At 41.3% G+C, this 20,678-nt stretch overlaps 1 long non-coding RNA gene across 7 annotated transcripts in view; it reads right to left on the reverse strand.

Moving 5' to 3' along the window:
- Positions 1-20,678, reverse strand: part of LOC106507850 — a 54,868-nt gene that overhangs the window by 26,029 nt on the left and 8,161 nt on the right. For 2 of the 7 annotated variants that reach the window (XR_002335862.1, XR_002335857.1), the window contains exons 2-5: positions 8,546-8,708; positions 6,496-6,741; positions 6,089-6,270; positions 1,695-1,784 (exon numbers count right to left, since the gene is read on the reverse strand). This is a non-coding gene — a long non-coding RNA (uncharacterized LOC106507850). Of the gene's footprint in view, positions 1-1,694; positions 1,785-6,088; positions 6,271-6,495; positions 6,790-8,545; positions 8,709-20,678 lie in introns of all 7 variants that reach the window. The other 5 variants (XR_002335860.1, XR_001304153.2, XR_002335859.1 and 2 more) reach the window with 5 other exon arrangements.

The raw sequence follows: 20,678 nt of genomic DNA on the forward strand, positions 1-20,678 counted from the left end.
ATACACCTTCAGTGTAGATGCCACTGGTAGCAGTGACAGGCTTGACACCCTGGAAGTAAGTCTTTTCACAGCCCCACATCTCCACATTTTCACATTTCAGCTTTTGCACAACTGTCCACCTTGCCTGGAGCACTTTTCCTCTCCATGTCACCTGCCTAGCTTACCCTTCAGGGACCTCTTTATCATGCCTTCCTCTGGGAAGACTTCCCCAGCTCCCAAGACCAGATTTCAGGTCCCTTCTCTGTGTCTCCAATCCTGTCCTTCTCAAACACAGCTCCTGTCACTTTGAGGTTGGCTGTCACTACTTACATACCCATTAGTCTCCCATCCAGACTGTACAATCCATGGGGCTAAGACCTTGTGTGATTAAACCACCCCTGCATTCCCAGTGTCTAGGACACTCTGTCACATAATGGGTTCTTGGTGAATGAACAATGAAGACTTACAATGACCCAGTGGTGAGACCATCAAATGCTTCTATGATGACTACCAATATCACAGGCTGCAGAATCCTATACCACACATGACCCACTGTCCATTGATTCTTGCCAGGGTCATGCCCAAGAAGAGCAAGATGATGGAGATCTCAGAGTCAGGATGCTTGGGTGCTGCTAGCTTCAAACAGAACCATGCTATTTGTCCAGTGGATGGAGCAATGGTCCAGACATGTAGGCTGGTTCAGTTTTCTTCAAAGGAATAAACATGGACGTGGTCTTCTTTTAGCAGCTTATGGTTTGAAGAAGAGTTATTACTTAATGGAAGTGAGAAAGCAGCCAGAACAAAAGGACTTCCAAGAATTCCCATTGTGGCTCAGCTGGTTAAGAACCCAACTAGCATCCATGTGGATATAGGTTCGATCACTGGCCATGCTCAGTGGGTTAAAGACCTGATGTTGCTGCAAGCTGCAGCCTAGGTCACAGGCTCAGCTTGGATCTGGCAGTTCAGATCTGGTGTGGCTGTGGGTATGGCTGTGGTGTAGACTGGCAGCTGCAGCTCTGATTCAATCCCTAGCCTGGGAACTTCCATATGCCACAGGTGCGGCCCTTAAAAAAAAAAAAAACAAACAACCTCCAGGAGCAAAGACAGAAAACATGCAGAGTATCAGATAACCTACGTGGAGCTGGCTGGCTATTATTCCTGTGGTGACTAGGCCATAGTGCCCCCTGAGCCTGGTGAAGAGAGGCCAAAGCTGAAAGGGCTGTCAGGATGCTAAGGAGGGAGCCTCCAACCCCTTGGGCATGGCCGATGGTGATGCTGTCACATCCCATCAGTGTCATGCAGAGGAAGGCCAAGGCCAAGTCAGCCACTAAGATGGTCCACCTGCGTGAGCTTTCCACCCTTGACGGCATGTGCATAAGAAAACCCTGAGGCAGTGGAGTTCCTGTTGTGGCGCAGCAGAAATGAATCCGACTAGGAACCATGAGGTTGCGAGTTCGATCCCTGGCCTCGCTCAGTGGGTTAAGGATCCAGTGTTGCCATGAGCTGTGGTGTAGGTCACAGAGGCAGCTCAGATCTGGCACTGCTGTGGCTCTGGCATAGGCCAGCGGCTACAGCTCTGATTAGACCCCTAGCTTGGGAACCTCCATATGCCACAGGTGTGGCCCTAAAAGGACAAACACCAATAATAATAATAATAATAATAATAATAAAGAAAACCCTGAGGCAGAGAAACCCTGAGGCTACGGCCTATTGACCTTTAAGGTGAGACCTCTGGTCTCTTGGCTTTTCCAAGGTTTAGGGCTTCTTGATGAATCCATCAGTGGTTTCCTAAGAGTTCATTTCACCTGAAATAAAACCCAAAAAAGCTGTATGTCAACACATGCCCAAAGGCACTCAGCCTAGCCCCAACCTCATCTGTGTCTTTGCTGGACAATTTTTGGGGGCACTGATGGCTTCCTACCCAAGCACCTGTGTGTCTGAGGGTCTCTGTCCAGCAACAGAAATGTGAGGACAGGTTGCAAGTGCCCAGAAATCAATGTTATTGGGAACAACACTTGACCGATGAGAGAGAGCACCAGCCATTTCACTCCAGGTCCTTGGCGTTTCATGGCACAGTCCTGAGGTGTGGTCTACGCTCCCACACAGAGGGCCCTGGGCAGTTGAGCCCTAATGTCCCGCAGCAGTAATCCATATATTAACATATCCTTTATTGGCTTTCTTCCCTTCCTGGTCTCACTTCCCATTCCCTCACCATACTTCCTGCCATCGCTTTCCAAACAGATTATTTTTCATCCCAAATCCCTATCTCCAGGTTTGCTCTTGAGAGAACCCAGACTAAGATACACAGTGAAGTCAGGAAGCTGGCACTGACAGGAGAGGGAAGACAAGGGGAGAGTAAAAGACAAAACTGCACACGCTTGAGCTGTGGAAATGAACTCTTGGAAATAGCAATGAGCCTTCCCTTTGGTTGTGTTTCTGAAATAGCCGATACTCATGAAAAGAAAGTGATAAATACCTTTTGGTTTTCCAGGCAATGATTGCAAAGAGATTTTTTAAATATATAACCATTTGTGAGAGGTTATTTTACACAAACTAAAACAAACTCTGAAAAGGACTAGAGGAGCCAAATAAGGCTATGAAGGAAGGAGAGAGGATTGGGTGGGCTAAATCCACTCTAGCCCAAGAACTATGGGAAAGGGGAATTTGGTTATAGAAAGGACTTTATTGCCATACCAGTTTTTTTTTCCCTCAAGGTAACAATAACAACAACTAAAAAAAAAAAACAGCTAACATTGACTTAAGTTCTATTACATGGGGAAGGAAATAGGGCTTTACATAGACTATCTAATGACATCCCAGCTATCAGTTCTGTTATTGTTATTCTTACTTTACAGACAGTGAAATACAGTGAGTCTGAATAAATTAGCTGGGCAAGGTCACACTACAAGTAATAGCTGGAAAGATAGAGCTCTATTTATCCATTTATCTACCTATCCACCTACCAAACCACTTATCTATCCATCCATCATTATCTAAACATGTACATCTATTTACCTGTACCTATAAATATATAAAATTCATCCATACAGTGAGATCTGGTGAACTTTTATTGCGGAACAACTTGAGAGAAAAATAATTACAAGAAGTCCAGAAAGAGAAAATGAGGCCAGAAACAATACCTGGCTGTGTTGCCCAGGCAGCTGGACAACATTGTCAATAGGCAGGTATGGCTTTTGTCTTGGGAGAATGAGGTCATATTTATTGGCAGGTTTCCTTTCCTGCCATCCTCATCCTGATGAGAAGCAATGTCTGATTTAAAAAATATTGCTGATAGCAGGGATGGCCAATTTACCTATTGTCTTGACCACAAAACAGCACAGATTCCCTGACATAGTTCTCTCTCTAGCTTAGCATCTTTAGGAAAGAGTCTTATGAGTGAGATAGGAAGAAGTAATTTTCCCCAAGGACCATGGAATAGGTTTTGCAGGCTGCATACTGCACAGTCCCAATGGAGTACTACTCACAGTGGAATTTGTCTGAATGGAGCCTCTGGAGTTGTGTAGTATACAACCTGTGTAATTGTACATGGCAGACCCACCTGCTCCCACCAATGAATAATAAACCATATGAACTGAAAGACCAATGACACCATTGGAGCCTTCTCATTTTTTACTGTTTCCAGGCACATTTTCAGATACAATACTGAGATTATCATCAGACACAAGCTCTGGAAAGAAATGAAATGATAACATAAAGGAGGAGGAAAAAAACAAAAGCTGAGTTTGCATTACCTTGAATGTTCACAGTCTCCTGTTGCCTTTCTAAGAAGTGCCCCCCCTGTTTGTTGCTAGGGTTTTACAGCCAATTGGGGAACTAGTTGAAAAACCCTAGATAGAAATAGAAACTCAACAAGAAGTAAAACCAAGTTCTATCCAAGAATGAAACCACAACTGATCACATGAGATGCCCATGTCATCACCTGGCCCACAGATAGGCGAGCAAATATAGTGATCGGACAGCTGCATTCATCCCTGTAAGTGACAGAAAAGACACACTGCAACTCAGTGCTTGAGTGTCTCTTCCGGGCAATTTATTATCATTTGTTTACTAGATTTTCGAGCCACACACTGGGTGAATGGCAGTGAAAACAGGAAAGATCCCTTTTAGTCTGACTATGGGTTACCCATAGGAATTTCAACCTGGAAAAGAACACTGTGATCAGTTAGTTCCATTGGAACTTGAACAATTAACCAACAAGTAAACTGAGGATGAGAGCGACTAGGCCACTAGGTTACTTGGAGCTAATTACTCTTTTATCTTAGTATTCTCTATCACATCCCATGATCTGAAAAACAACAATATGAACAGCCATTATTATGACTAACATGTTGAAAGGGAAGAGGGGTGGGCAACAGAGCACAAAGGACAGAAAGAATTGAATACTTACTCTGTGCCAGGCACATAGTTCTTAGCCTTCTACAGACATTTGTCTTACTTAATCCTCAGAAGAGCTCTAAGGGGTCCACAGAATCTCCCTTTTACAAATTAGGAAGCTGAGGCTCCAAGAAATGAAATTACTTAAGGTCACAGAGAAGGTAAATGGTGGAAGTGAGATTCAAACCCAGGCCATCTGACCCCAAATCTTTTAACTATGCCACCATCATTAAAGAACGTATTTATAAGATGATTTTTTCTTTAATGGTGGCACGCTCACCATATGGAAGTTCCAGGGTCAGGGACTGAATCCAAGCTGAAGCTGTGAACTTCAGATCCTTAACCCACTGTGCTGGGCTGGGATTGAACATGCATCTTTGTAGCAACCCAAGCCACTGCACTCAGATTCTTAACCCACTGTGCAACAGCAAGAACTGCACGAGCTTTTTTTTAAGCTAGAATAAACCTCAAATCTCAATCTGTGCTTTATTTTAGATTTCTTCAAAATTAATTAATAGTGAGTAGGAAGATTTTCTTTTACCCAGAGATAGAGGACACTTTCAACGCCATATCACCCGGCTTTTACCCACATAGCTGTTTTATTCTGGGGGCTGTTATTTAAGACACAGTGCATCCAAATAAGTGTAGTTTAGAAGAAAACATGATTATAAGGGGCTTCTATACTTTGCAAGGAGTGTATTTTAATAGATGGCTCTATAACAGCTTCCTTTATCTGGGCTATCACACTCATGAACATTTTCTAGCAGAGCACCAATTGCACAAATATAGGGTAGGACAAGAGCTCCAGCTTTAGGATAGCGATTTGAATATCTCATGATGTGAGGGATCCAAGATTTATAAGCGGAAGAAAAAAAATAAAGAAGATGCCAGATTCTTTCACCGAGCTCCAGTATTGAAAAAAAAAATTCTGCGTCTCACTATCAGTGATTAAAATAATCAACAGTCACATTTGGTGATGAATTTTCTGGGGAAAATAGAAGCTTATCACTGGCCAGAATTAAGAAATCTTGTAATTTATTTTCCAACTCTAAAACTACCAAAAAGAACCTCTGTAATATATTCAAAGGGGCTCCTCTCCCCAAAGTACACTCTGTACATCTTTTTGATAATAATGGCATCATCCATTTCTTCTGCGCTTCCTACATGCAGATACAATGCTAAGTGCTTCACAAATCCCCTATCTCACAGAAGCCTTCCCCAAACTGAGTGATGGCAAGGTGGGGGGTTGTCATAATTTCCCCATTCTACAGATGAGCAAAGTAAAGTCTAGGGAAGTTAGTTAACTTGCAGCTGGTAGGAGCCGTAGTTGGTTTTGGCTGGATTCAAGTCCAGGTCTCTTTGACTCCAAATACCTTCTTTCTCTCTCTTTTCTTTTTTTTTCTTTTTGCTTTTTAGGGCTTCACCTACAGCATATAGAAGTTCCCAGGATAGGGGCTGAATCAAAGTTGCAGCCACTGGCCTACACCACAGCCATGCCAGATCCAAGCTGCATCTGCAACCTATACCACAGCTTGTGGCAATGCCGGATCCTTAACCCACTGAGCGAGGCCAGGAATCAAACCCGCATCCTCATGGATACTAATGGGTTCTTAACCCACTGAGCCACAAAAGGAACTCCCAAATACGTTCTCTTAAAGGTTACAGCACTGCATTTCTCAGAGCACCCAAACTCTATTCACCACACCAGACCTACTTCTCAGCAGATTAGAGAAGCTGTGATGCTCTGTTGTGTCTTGGGGTGGCACAGCTCACCAGCCAGCTGGCCTCTGCTGTCACCTGGCTCACAACCCAGTCTCTCCGAATGGTAATGGTCAGTGCCGTGCTGGCCAGGTTCGCCAAGGCCACCAGAGTGATCACGACTGCATAGCAGACCACCTATACAAGGAGGGTAGAGAGAGTATGAAACTCAGGAATAGATTTTCTCAGCCCACTGTGGTACATATACTTATTTATCTAACAGCCTAAAGAACACCTAAAAGAACCCAAAGCCTTTTCAGAGAAAGAAGTTCAATGTAGGTTTGAAGCCAAAGATGGTTCTGTTTATTCTAAGAATTTTCTTCTTCCTATCCTAGTACCACCAGATATGGTGCTAATTTGTACCTTGCAGACAGAGACGCTGCTGTTCCATTGCCTTCATGTCTGTGAGATTTAGGCTCTGATTTGAAAATTACGGGTGAGGAGAACACTGCTTAAAGATTAGTTAGATCCCAAATCAGTGAGCAGGACCACCCAGAGATGACTCACTGAAGGGCATTCGCGTCTTGCCTCTGACGTTTACTCTCACGGCACACAGGGTGGATGGAAGACACGGTGAGCCAGCAGTGCCAGAACTGTTCCAGCTCCCTTCTGCAGGAGGACACAAGCATCAGGACAGCAGGTGGTGACAGAGGCATTCTGAGTGAAGAGCAAGCCATGAACAACACAAATAGAAACAATATTTACTCTTGGTTTTAAAAGTTTTGGAGTTCTCATTGTGGTGCAGTGGAAACGAAGCCAACTAGGAACCATGAGGTTGCAGGTTTGATCCCTGGCCTTTCTCAGTGGGTTAAGAACCCGGTGTTGCCGTGAGCTGTGGTATAGGTCGCAGATGCAGCTCAGTTCTGACGTTGCTGTGGTGTAGGACAGCAGCTGTAGCTCCGATTAGATCCTTAGCCTGGGAACCTCCATATGCCACAGGTGCGGCCCTAAAAAGCAATAAAATAATAAAATAAAATAAAAGTAAAATAAATAAAATAAGTAATAGTTCCTGTCATGGCTCAGTGGTTAACGAATCCGACTAGGAACCATGAGGTTGCAGGTTCCATTCCTGGCCTTGCTCAGTGGGTTAAGGATCTGGTTTTGCCGTGAGCTGTGGTGTAGGTCTCAGATGCGGCTTGGATCCCGAGTTGCTGTGGTGTAGGCCGGCAGCTACAGCTCCAATTAGACCCCTAGCCTGGGAACCTCCATATGCTGCGGGCAAGGCCCTATAAAAAGCAAGAAGACAATAAATAAATAAATACGGAAATGACAGTTTGCAGCTCATCATTTAAGGCAGAGTAACTGCATTTGACCAAATCCCTGCATCAACAAGGATTATTGTTTCCACCAGCAATCACAGGCTAAGCAGGAGGCAAAGGGCAGGCACATGTGCTCACTCAAGGCAAAGCCTTTAATGACCAAAAGAAGAAGGGAAAAAAGCTGGGTTTTGCAAGTAAATGAAGACATGCTTTGAGAGAGAGAGATGATAAAAAAAAAAGCAGGTTATGAATCAAAACACTTAAAATTTTATAATTTAAATCCAGAAGAGTGTAACCTAAATTATCAATATGGCCTAAGGACCAACTGTTTAGATTTTTAATAAATTAGCCTTTTCATTCCTGTGGTTTCAAAGAATGCCTTGCTAATTCTGCCAGGTGGAGAAAACAAGCAAGCTGACCAGTAGTCAAAGAATTGGAAAAACTTAGGAAATCCCATATTCTTCTTGGGTAAAGGAGGGTTAAAGAGGATCAGGGCTAAAATCTAAAAACAGATAAACATTTGAACAAATAAGAATGCAGATATTAATCCCCAGTTTAGACAGATTACTTGGTACAAAAGATATCTTTTACAAAGAGAAATCATCTTTAATAAAAACAACATGACTATACTATACATAATACCAGGGTATTAAGAAAACATGTTTTCAGGGACTTAATATTAAAAATCTATGATTAGAGTTCCCATTGTGCCTCGGAGCATTAAGGACCCAACAATGTCTCTGTGAGGTTGCAAATTCAATCCCTGGCCTCTCTCAGGGGATTACGGATATGACATTGACTCAAGCTGCAGTATAGGTCACAGATGCAGTTCAGATCTGGTGTTACCATGGCTGTGGCATGGGCTGCAGCTGCAACTCCAATTTGACCCCTAGCTCAGGAACTTCCATATGCCACAGGTGCAACTGTAAAAAGAAAAGGAAAAAAAAAAAAAACTATGATAGATAAGAATCTAAAAACTACAATAAAATATTTTAAATATAGTACTAGAGAACAAGAGAAAGCTGTTTAACTCTTCTCTAGTTTTTAAAAATTACATCCTATTGCTATTAAGTTCATTCATATCTGTATTTTATTTCACTAAATATGCCAAAAAAGCTAGTGAGGTCATCTGTTATCATATAATTATGTATTACCTTTCTTTTTTGGTTTCCTGTCGATCCAGTCACCAATTAAGACCCAAAATATTAATACAGATCCAGCCACCACTAAGCCAAAGTGCTGCTATTAGTAGAAGATTGTATCTATATAATTCTATCAGGAACACAGATTTCACAGTCAGGGTCACATTCAGTCTCCCTGCAAGACAGGAGAAGCAAAGCATGTTCTAATCATTTACCTAAAAGATGAAGCAAAAGTTCACAAAGATGCGTTTCTCACATAGGACAGGTAATATGTAGGATTTACAACCAGAAGTTCCAAATTTAGACTTTTATGAGTACAGCTATAACATTTTTAACACAGTTATAATTTTTAAAAGCTAGACAGATTTTAAAATATTACAACACCCAAGGGGAGTTCCCGCCATGGCACAGTGGTTAACGAACCCCACTAGGAACCATGAGGTTGCGGGTTCAATCCCTGGCCTTGCTCAGTGGGTTAAGGATCTGGCGTTGCTGTGAGCTGTGGCGTATGTTGCAGACGCGGCTCGGATCCCGTGTTGCTGTGGCTCTGGTGTAGGCCAGCGGCTACAGCTCCAATTAGACCCCTAGCCTGGGAACCTCCATATGCTGAGGGAGAGGCCCTAGAAAAGGCAAAAAAAAAAAAAGACAAAAACAACCAACAACAACAACAAAAAAAACCACCCAAGAGACAAGAAGCCCATGAGAAAATATCAGATGAACACTTGGACAACATGAGGAGCCTGAGAATTAAGTGCAGGTTACCCTGAGATATTTTCTGATTCAGAAGAGCTGTGAAAGAGAAATGCAGTTTTAGTCACCTCAGAAAGTCAGATGATGGAAGTCTCCGCTCACAAAAGACGTGAGTAAAAACGTTCCTACCTTAAGCTGAGCTACGACTCCGTGAGACGTGGTGTGGGTCACAGACACGGCGCAGATCCTGTGATGCTGTGGCTCTGGTATAGGCTGGTGGCTACAGCTCCGATCAGACCCCTAGCCTTGGGAACCTCTATATGCCATGGGAGCGGCTCAAGAAAAGGCAAAAAGACAAAAAAATATAAAATAAAATAAAAATACATTACCAAGCACAGGCTATAAAATAATAGTGCTTACTATATTTAGAGAAATAAATGCCAAATCTGTCAATCTGAACAGGGAATTGCAAACTATAAAAAAACATTTTCCATTTGAAAAGAAGTAAAGAGGAAATTTAGGAATAAAAAAATCTAGCAATAGAAATTAAAAATTCAACTGATAGACTCTATAGTAGATTATAATTAAAGAAAATTAGTTAACGGTAGGTATGTCTGAAGAAAAACCCACAATAAATCACAGAAAGATAAATTGAGGGAAACATGGTAAGAACAAAAATAAAGGAGAAAAAGAAACATAAAATGGGCTATGCAAATAGAAAACACAAAATAACATGAGAGATTTAGCTTAAATATATCATAAGTTATCAGAAAGGAGGGAGGGAGGAAAGGAAGGAAGGAGGGAAGGAAGGAGCAAATAGAATTACTGTGGGAGATTTTAACTCACCACCTCCTTCTTTGTAACTGATAGAACAAGCAAAAAATATAAATATATGCAAAGAATACATATTTTATATATTGTATATATGTGTGTGTCCTGTAAAGGTTACACAAAAAACAGTGTACTTGACAACTTCAGAATACACATGCTTTTTAAGCACATGAAACATTTGTAGAAACTGACAAAATAACCGGATAATGGACCTTAAAGTAAACTTTAATTTCAAAATATTGAAACATACAGAGAATGTTCTGTGACTTTAAGGCAATTAAACTAAAATTAGTAAGAAAGAAAATTAGAAATTTCTCCTGTTTGTGAATTAAGGAATACATTCCTAAATAATCTGTAGGTCAAACCAGCAATCATAAAGGATATTATAAAATATTTCAAACAAAGTATATCAAAACTTGTCAAAGGCAATCAAGATACTGCTTAAAGAGAAGTTTATAGTTTTAAATGTATGTATTAGAAAAGGAAGGCTGAGTTTAATGAGCTATCTGTATTAAAAAGTTAGGGAGTTCTCATTGTGGCTCAGCAGGTTAAGAACCAACACAGTGTCTGTGAGGATGCAGATTAGGTCCCTGGCTTCACTCAGCAGGTTAAGGATCCAGCACTGTCTCAAGCTGAGGTGTAGGTTGCAGATGAGGTTTGGATCTGGATTTGCTATGGCTGTGGCATAGGCCAGCAGCTGCAGTTCTGATCTGACCCCAGCTCAGGAACTTCCATATGCCACTGGTGTGGCCCTCTAACAAAAAAAAAGTTAGAAAAGGAACAGCAAATTAAACCCAAAGAAAATAAAAGAAAATCAGTAATAAAGGTAGAATTAATGAACTAGAAAAATGAACAATTAAAAGCGTGATAAGGAGTTCCCGTCATGGCGCAGTGGTTAACGAATGCGACTAGGAACCATGAGGTTGCAGGTTCGGTCCCTGCCCTTGCTCAGTGGGTTAACGATCCGGCGTTGCCGTGAGCTGTGGTGTAGGTTGCAGACGCGGCTCGGATCCCGCGTTGCTGTGGCTCTGGTGTAGGCCGGTGGCTACAGCTCCGATTCAACCCCTAGCCTGGGAACCTCCATATGCCGCGGGAGTGGCCCAAGAAATAGCAACAAAAACAACAACAACAACAACAACAACAACAACAACAACAACTAAAAAAATAAAAAAATAAAAAATAAAAGCGTGATAAGGCCAAAACCTGGGCCTTTGAAAAAACTAATAAACTGGTTTATTATACAATGAAATACTATACAGCAATGAAAAATAGTAGCTCAGGGCTGCTTGCAAAAACATGGGATTACAAACTTAATGAGGAACATAAGATGCAAGACACAATAGAACACATATGGTAAGCCTTCATTTATGGAAAGTTCAAACTAAACTTGAAATCAATGCCAACTGTATAACTTAGGGATGCCTACAGCAATGGTGAGACTATAGAGAAAAGCAAGGAAAGTGAGGCTTCTGGCTACTTCTCCTTGGTGAGGAATGGGTATGATTGAGAAGTACCCCACAAGGGACTTCTTGGGTGCTGGCTACATCCTAGTTTTTGCATTGAGTGGTGGTTTCATGTTTTCACTTTTCATGTATTCATCTATGGCAAGTCACTTAAGAGGCTTTCTGAAACCCAAAGGGCAGCATAAGGCGCTGAGGACAGACATCTAAGTTGTACATATCATCTCCTGACATAGGAGCACCACCCAGCCACCGACCTCAGTGCTGGAAGACTGGTGCCGTGGAGATCACCAACCGTGTGGCCTTTCCCCAGGTGCACCAGCATTCTTCACCACCTCAGCAATGCCTGCCAGCACCAGAATTTTGCTGTCCACATCACAGCCCAGCACTGGACAAACCTTCCAGTGACAGTGACTGCACCGAAGAGCAGGGTCTCTGACTGGTACCACAGTCTGCTACAGACTGGCCCCACTGGCCCCCAGCTGCTAGCAAGAACTTCTTGGGAGTAGGCCTCTTACATCAGGAATTCCCTGGAACTTTACTGGATCTTCCATCTGGCCCAGCCAGGTGAGAGGTCTAGCCAGGGGTTATTACCTGTGGCTGGCTGACCTCACTTCAAATTCATATCACAAACCCTAAGTGAGGCCTTAGGCTGCCCGATCCTCATACAGTCCACTTACTTCCCTACTCTCCTCATTTCTCTCTTAGAACAATTCCCACCCTCACCCTGAGCTGATGGTCTTGTTTGCTATGTAACTAAAGATATAAAAACAGTGGAAGAGGACTTCTTGAGTTCCCATCACCACACCTGCCCACATCTGTGGCTCCACTTTCACCTCCTGTTTCCATGGGCCACAGGAAAGTCAACTCCTCACCACACCTCTCTCTTGCATCCTCCAGGACATTGGTCTTTTTTTTTTTTTTAAACAAGTGCTATATCTTTACTAGAGTTAAATAGAAAAGAAATGCTTCATATAAAACACTGGCGAAAATCACTCAAAATATGTATTCTAAGGGTTAAGTCCAAGTTTGGAGGTAGAACAGTTGAATAGCTTCATCAGCAATGCGTCATCTCCTGGGATCACTGCAGGGAGACAGGCAGCCATAGGCTACAGGTGCAGCCCCAATAAGATACTTGCATCAAGGAGGCTGCCAGAGGCACTGATCGACAGAGTAAAGAAGTGGGGCTATTGGGCCTGCTCCTAACCAGCCCTGTTACAGAGCCTCTGTGTGCCAGTCATTGTCACAGCCAGCCATATCCCAGAGATTACTCAGAAACAGGGGATAGCAAGCCATGATATATTTCATCACAATGCCAGCCATCAACACCAAATGCTAAATCATTAGACAAATGTGCCATCGTGGTGGTTAGGGACCTCTGGACACTCAGAGACCTGAGCCCAAGTCAGGCAATTCTATGCCTGCCTCCCAAGGAACACGATTACAGCTCAGTGACGGTTAGGTGTCCCTCACCAGTCTGGGAATTTATTTCAATACATCTACAATGAATGTGCAGCAGTCTTTCTAAAAGCCTACACTTAGACCAAAGGCTAGGGGAGAGGACAGGAAGGAACTCTAGTTATGGTGATTACTTGCTATGATCAATAAATGGACTTCCATTTTAACAGCCCAGATATTAAGATTATCTTATATTGGCCTCACACAGGTTGGGGAGAAAGTAGAAATTAGTAACAATTGCTGAAAGCTTTCAGTTTTCTCTTTCCTTATTAAGTCCAATGACTCAGACTGAATCGGAACTTTCTGTAACAGGCAGGATCCTTCCTGCATAAATGAGAGAACATGTAAGTCATCTATTAAAAGAGCCTTGCACACAGTGGACAGTAGATCAACTGTGACTAAAAATACGCTAAGTTCCACTTGAGGCTCAGCAGGTTAAGAACCTGACTAGTATCCATGAGGATGTGTGTCTGATCCTTGGCCTCACTCAGTGGGTTAAGGATCCAGCATTGCTACAAGCTGAGGCACAGATTGCAGATGTGGCTTGGGTCCTGTGTTGCTGTGGTCGTGGCCTAGGCTGGCAGCTGCAGCTCCAATTCAACCTTGAAAAAGATAAAAGGAAAGAAAGACAGAAAGAAAGAGACACTAACATAAAAAATACAATGAATAGTAGTATATATTCTACCCTGCTGCATAATGTCCCTGTAAGGAGAAAAATCTTTTAAAGTAAACTGTATGGTACTACAGATGTGATAAATTCATTTGAGTAAATTAAAAAATATATAAATAAATAAATAAACTGTATGTTGAAATGTATTATCAAACTTGGAAACAAAAGATCATTTTCAAGGATGGTTAAATTTTCTATTTCACTGAGCTAAAAAGACACCCTGTGCAGGAAGACAAGAAACCTAAAGTCTCTGTTGGGCATCATTTGCCTTTCTGCTAAAAACAGCAACAGGATACAGTAAAAAATGAGTTCCAGCTTTACTTTCATTTAAAATCATTTCTACTACCTAGTGAAATAGAACCATTTCCTCTCTAGAGAAAAAGGGCAACTGTTCAGAAAATGGAAAGTAGCTGCCATTTTCCCTTTTTCTCATTAACAAAATGTCCATCTTGTTTGGGGAGACAGTGGATCCCTAGCCCTATGGAGTGAAATCACAGATGAGGAAAGTCACTTATTGTGATGGCATTTCCAAGACCACCTGTAGCTAGGATCAGCCTCTGATTATTCTAGCCACTGAGGTGGAAGCAGAAGTCTCCTGGAGGAACCTGGGAAAGATTTTGCTTTCTTTTCCTTTTTTCCAATATAATAATAATAATAATATTCACATACTAACAGGTATAAGGTGATAGCTTACTATGTTTTTTTAAAATTTTTTATTGAAGTATAGTTGTCCTTAAAAAAACTAAAAATAGAACTACCATGTGATCCAGCAATCCCATTCCTGGACATATATCCAGAGAAAACCATTATTTGAAAAGATACATGCACCCCAATGTTCAATGCAGCACTATCTGCAATAGCCAAGACATGGAAGCAACCTAAATGTGTCATGATGGAGAACTGGATAAAGAGGATATGGTACGTATATACAATGGAGTATTACTCAGCCATAAAAAAGAACAAAATAATGCCATTTGCAGCAACATGGATGGACCTAGAGGCTATCATTTTCAGTCAATAATTCAGTGATATCATATGATATCACTTATATGTGGAGTCATGATACAAAAGAACTGATTTGTACAACAAACCAGGGAGTGGGATAGAGATAGCGAAGGAGTTAAAATATGGTGTTCACCTTCTCACACAAACACATTAAAAAAAAAAAATCCAGAGTTCCCATTGTGGCGCAGTGGTTAACGAATCTGACTAGGAACCATGAGGTCGCGGGTTCAATCCCTGCCCTTGCTCAGTGGGTTAAGGATCCGGTGTTGCCGTGAGCTGTGGTGTAGGTTGCAGACGCGGCTCGGATCCTGTGTTGCTGTGGCTCTGGCGTAGGCCGGTGGCTACAGCTCCGATGAGACCCCTTGCCTGGGAACCTCCATATGCCACGGGAGCAGCCCAAAGAAATAGCAAAAAAGACAAAAAAAAAAAAAAATCCATCTACATGTTGAAAAATTCACACAGAACATCTCAACGCTGGCAGAAGACCTAAAACCTCCAAAAAGGGCAAGAAACCCTCCACATAACTGGGTAAAACAAAAGGGGGAAAAAAAAAGAGAGAGAGAGAGAAAGGAATCAAGATGGGACTAACACTACGGAGAGGGACCTGTGAAAGAGGAAAAGAACCCACACCCTGGGAAGCCTCCTGATGGGGTGATCAGGCAAGAAAGAGGAACAGCAAAGCTTCAGAGAAAAGTGCAGCAGCTGGACTGAGAAGGGAAAACTAGACAGAGAGCCACAGAGACCATTGGAACCATCTCCTAAGATATCACAGCATGAGATGCTTGGGTGGGGGCTGGGACCTGACACACAGGTTCTGGAAGTCAGTTCCAGGGAGAGGAATAGGGTTGGCTGTGTGAAGATAGCCTGAGGGGCTAGGGAGTCATGCACCAAGGGTTTAGGAGCAGTGCACCACAGCCAAGGGAACATGGGAAGAGATCTGGGCCCACATGAGAAGAAAAGCACCATTGCTGGAGAAGGTAAGAGGAGGAGGGGCAGATGGCCATAAGAGTATCTTTCTCTGCCCTCTACGGACTCTTGGAGGGTGTGGATGGGGGGGGGAAGGCACTTTTGTGCAGGCTATGGGTAATGGCCCCCTCTTGTGTGGGCTATGGGTGGCAGCAACTCCTGCACAGGCTAAGTATGATGGGGCACCTCTTGTGACACCTGCAGGTGGAGGGGGCAAACTCAATCATCTCAGTCTCCAGAGGTGGGTGTGGCCTGCCTCCACCAGGGGTCAGTGAATAGGCACTACCTACGGACCCAGTCACCTCAGAGGTCAGTACGGGAGGGCACTGCAACCAATTACCACCCATTACTACTCTCACTCCCTGGGAATGAATACACCCTGCTGCTGCCACTGCCAAATACTCCTGGCACCACCTACATCTGCCTGAGGATCACTGCCACTTCCCAAGATCCTGCAACTAGGAGCAGCATGCACCACCTTGCTGTGGGCCCTTTGTCACTCTCAAGCATGCATAGGACCCTAAAAACAAAAAATAAGCCATAACAAAATGCCCAGGGGTACTCACACATATAAATAGCCCTCTAAGACTACTGTAGTTGCTTACCCTACACTCAGAGAATAAGAAAAATATAAGCAAAATGAAGAATCAGGAGTTGCCGTCGTGGCGCAGAGGTTAACGAATCTGACTAGGAACCATGAGGTTGCGGGTTCGATCCCTGCCCTTGCTCAGTGGGTTAACGATCCGGCATTGCCGTGAGATGTGGTGTAGGTCACAGACGCGGCTCGGATCCCACATTGCTGTGGCTCTGGCATAGGCTGGCATCAACAGCTCCGATTAGACCCCTAGCCTGGGAACCTCCATATGCCGCGGGAGCTGCCCAACAAATGGCAAAATACAAAAAAAAAAAAAAAAAAAAAAAAAGAATCATTCAAGAATCATTCCCAGTTGAAAGAATAGGAGAATTCACCTGAAGTTGCAAAAAATGAAAGATACCTCTGTGGTCTAACAGATACTGAATTCAAAAAGGAGACAGTGAAAATACTGAAGGAATTAAGAGGGGATATGAAGGATTTAAGAGCAGATATGAACAGTGATGCAGATTACTTCAGAAAGGAACTAGAAAATAGAAGGAAGAACCAAAGAAAATTAGAAAATTCATTTACACAGATACAAGCTGTGCCAAAGGCACTAAAGAGTGAAATGAGTAATGCAGAGGAACGAATTATTGACTTGGAAGCTAGAATACTGGAAATCACCTAATCAGGACAGGAGACGGAAAACCAAATGAAAAAACATCAAAGCAATTTAAGAAATCTTTGGGATGATATAAAGCAGGCCAAACTATGCATAATAGAGATTCCAGAAGGGGAAGAGAAAGGAAAGGGGTTTGAAAATATATTTGAAGGAATTATGGCTGAAAACTTTCCAAATCAAAAGGAAACAGATATCAAGATACAGGAAGCACAGACAGCCCCAAAGAAATTGAACCCAAACAGGCCCAGACATATTATATTATAATATGACATAATATATGATATGTCATATATTATATATCATATATATCATGTATATATAATATATGATATAATATGACATAGTATAACATAATATAATAAGACATTATAATAAAAATGGCAAAAGTTAAAGATAAAGAGAGGTTTCTAAAGGTGGCAAGAGAAAAACAGTGTTAATTATAGGGGAACCCCCATAAAGCTATCAGCTGATTTCTCTACAGAAACACTGCAAGCATAAGACAGTGGAAAGCTATTTTCAGAGCTCTAAAAGGGAAAAATTTACAACCTAGAATCTACCCAGCAAGAATATCTTTTAAAATAGGAGAAATAAAGATTTTTCTCCAAAAAACCAAAACTAAGAGTACAGCAATACTAAACCCATTCTCAAAGAAATACTGAAAGGGCTCCTCTAAATAAAAAAGAAGTAAGAAGAAACAGGATGGAGGAAATCATAACTGGAAAGTAATCATTTAAATAGCCAGTATACAGATCTAAAAGGAAAAAACAAAACAAAACCCCTACTGTTAAAGCAACAATAAACAAAAGGTAGCAAAGAGACAAACATGAAGCTGCTAAAAAAGGACTTCAAAATCATAAAATGTGGGGAAACTAAGTAAGAAAATCGGGACTCTTTTTTTTTTTTTAAGACTGTGTTTGAGCCTATATGACTATCAGGCTAAAGCAAGCAGATATAGGTAGGGGTTAACATACTTGAAAAACAGAGCAACCACAAATAAAACCAAACATTACATTCAAAAAAATTAAAGAGGAAGACACAAGCGTAAAATAAATGAAATCATCCAATCAAAGAAAGAAAGGAACAAAGGAGAAACATAGAATCAATTGGAAAACATGGTTTAAAATGGCAATAAATACAGGAGTTCCCATCATGGCTCAGTGGTTAACAAATCAGACTAGGAATCACGAGGCTGCAGGTTCGATCCCTGGCCTTGCTCAGTGGATTAAGGATCCAGCATTGCCGTGAGCTGTGGTGTAGGTCACAGACGTGGCTTGGATCCCGTGTTGCTGTGGCTCTAGTGTAGGCCAGCGGCTACAGCTTCAATTAGACCCCTAGCCTGGGAATCTCCATATGCTGTGGGAGCAGCCCTAGAAAACGCAAAAAGATGAAAATAAATAAATAAATAATTAAATAAATAATAAAAATAAAATGGCAATAAATACATATTCATCAATAATTACCTTAAATGTCAATGGACTAAATGCTTCAATCAAAAGACACAGAGTGGCAGATTGGATAAAAAAGCAAGAACCTACAATATGCTGCCCACAGAGACTTACCTTAGGGCAAAGGATATATATAAATTGAAAGTGAGGGGATGGAAAAAGATACTTCATGTGAATAGGAAAACAGGAGTTGTAATACTCATATCAGACAAAATAGACTTTAAAACAGAGGTCATAACGACAAACAAAGAAGGACACTATTTAATGATAAAAGGATCCATTCAAGAAGAGGATATTACAATTGTGAATATATATGTCCCTATTATAGGAACACCCAAATGCATACAACAAATACTAACAGATGTAAAATGAGGAATTGATGGGAATACAATAATAGGAGGAGAATTTAACACCCCACTTCCATCAATGGACAGACCTCTAGACAGAAAATCAATAAGGCAAGAGATCCTAAATGACACAATGAAAAAGTTAGACTTTACTGACATCTTCAGGACATTGCATCTGAAAAAAAAAATCAGAATATACATTCCTTTCAAATGCACATGGAACATTCTCAAGGATTGACCACATACTGGGGCACAAAAATACCCTCAATAAATGTAAGAGTATAGAAATAATTTCAAGTGTCTTCTCTGACCACAATGGCATGAAACTAGAAATAAACCCCAGGAAAAGAAATAAGAAAAAATGTCTATGTGGAGACTAAACAACATGCTACTAAAAAACTAAAGGGTCAATGAGGAAATAAAAAAAGGAAATTAAAAAATACCTTGAGACAAATGATAATGAAAACACAACCATTCAAAATCTATGGGATGCTGCAAAAGCAGTGCTCAGAGGGAAGTTCATAGGGATACAGGCCTCCCACAAAAAAGAAAAATCACAAACTGACAACTTAACCCACCACCTCAAAGAATTAGAAGAAGAACAAAACCTCAAGTCTGCAGAAGGAAAGAAATCATAAAGATCAGAGAGGAAATCAATAAAATAGAGATTCAAAAAAAAAAATAGGAAAAAAAAATCAATAAAACCAAGAGCTGGTTCTTTGAAAAGGGTAAACAAAATTAAAAAAAAAAAAAAAAAAAAACAGAGTTCCCATCAAGGTTCAGTGGTTAACAAATCTGAGTAGGAACCATGAGGTTGCGGGTTCGATCCCTGGCCTTGCTCAGTGGGTTAAGGATCAGGTGTTGCCGTGAGCTGTGGTGTAGGTTGCAGACGCGGCTTGGATCCCGAGTTGCTGTGGCTCTGGTGTAGGCCAGCAGCTACAGCTTTGATTTGACCTCTAGCCTGGGAACCTCCATATGCTGCAAGAGCGGCCCAAGAAAAATGGCAAAAAGACAAATAAATAAATAAACAAACCTCTAGCCAGACTCACCAAGAAGATAAAGAACTCAAACAAAGTAAGAAATGCAAAAGGAGAAATCTCAACAGACACTGTACAAATGTTAAAAAAAAAGTGTAAGAGAATACTATAAACACTTATACACCAACAAATTTGACAACCTAGAAGAAATGGACAACTTTCTATAGACAAACAGTCCACCAAAACTGAATCAAGAAAAACAGATCAATTGAACAGACCGATCACTAGAAATGAAATTGAATATGTAATAAAAACACTCCTTATAAATCAAAGTCCAGGACCAGATGGCTTCACAGGCAAATTCTACCAAACATACAAAGAAGAACTTATACCCATCCTTCTTAAGCTTTTCCAAAAGGTTGAAGAAGGAATACTCCCAAAGACAGTCTGTGAAGCCACCATTAGCCTAGTACCCAAACCAGACCAAGATACTGTAAAAAGGAAAATTATAGGTAAATATCTTTAGTGAATATAGACACAAAAATTCTCAACAAAATTTTAGCCAACCAAATCCAACACCATATAAAAAAGACCATACACCACGATCAAATGGGATTCATCCCAAGTTTGCAAGGATGGTTCAACATACACAAATCAATCAATGTCATACATCACATTAACAAAAGAAAAGTCAAAAACCACATGATCATCTCAATAGAAGCAGAAAAAGCATTTGACAAAAATCTAAGATCCATTCATGATTAAAAACTCTTCACCAAAGTGGGTATAGAGGGAACATTCCTTAACATAATTACAGCCATTTATGACAATCTCTCAGTCAATATAATACTCAATGGAAAAAAGCTGAAAGCCTTTCTGCTAAAATCTGGAACAAGACAAGAATGCCCATTCTCACCACTTTTATTCCACATAGTAATGGAAATCCTAGCCTCAGCAATCAGGCAAACAAAAGGAATAAAATGTATCCAAATTGGAAGAGAAGAGGTCAAACTGTCACTCTATGCAGATGACATGATACT

Source organism: Sus scrofa, chromosome 9 (assembly GCF_000003025.6).
Source record: "Sus scrofa isolate TJ Tabasco breed Duroc chromosome 9, Sscrofa11.1, whole genome shotgun sequence".
Taxonomy (NCBI): domain Eukaryota; kingdom Metazoa; phylum Chordata; class Mammalia; order Artiodactyla; family Suidae; genus Sus; species Sus scrofa.